The sequence below is a fragment of the Alligator sinensis genome, unplaced genomic scaffold (assembly GCF_000455745.1).
Source record: "Alligator sinensis unplaced genomic scaffold, ASM45574v1 scaffold596_1, whole genome shotgun sequence".
Classification (NCBI taxonomy): domain Eukaryota; kingdom Metazoa; phylum Chordata; order Crocodylia; family Alligatoridae; genus Alligator; species Alligator sinensis.
In genome coordinates this window covers 1,223,843-1,224,134 of record NW_005841967.1, presented here as the reverse complement: position 1 = coordinate 1,224,134, position 292 = coordinate 1,223,843, and positions in this window count along the sequence as shown.

Here is a 292-nt window from a genome sequence, read left to right as displayed (position 1 = left end):
CCTGCAGGGCCCTCAGGCGCCCTGGTGTATGTGCCCCAGGGCACAAAATGTCTGCAGATTTTTATAGCCTGTAGACAGGGGCTGCCAGGTCAAGAGATCCAAGAGGACCCAGAAGAGGAGGCGACGAGTGCTCGTCATAGGCGACTCCATCCTGAGAGGTACGGAAGGGCCCATCTGTCGCCAGGACCCTTCAGCACGAGAGGTATACTGCCTGCCCGGAGCAAAGATTCGGGATGTGACGAAGGTAATCCAGGCCAGGATCAAGCCCACCGATTATTACCCCATGGTCCTA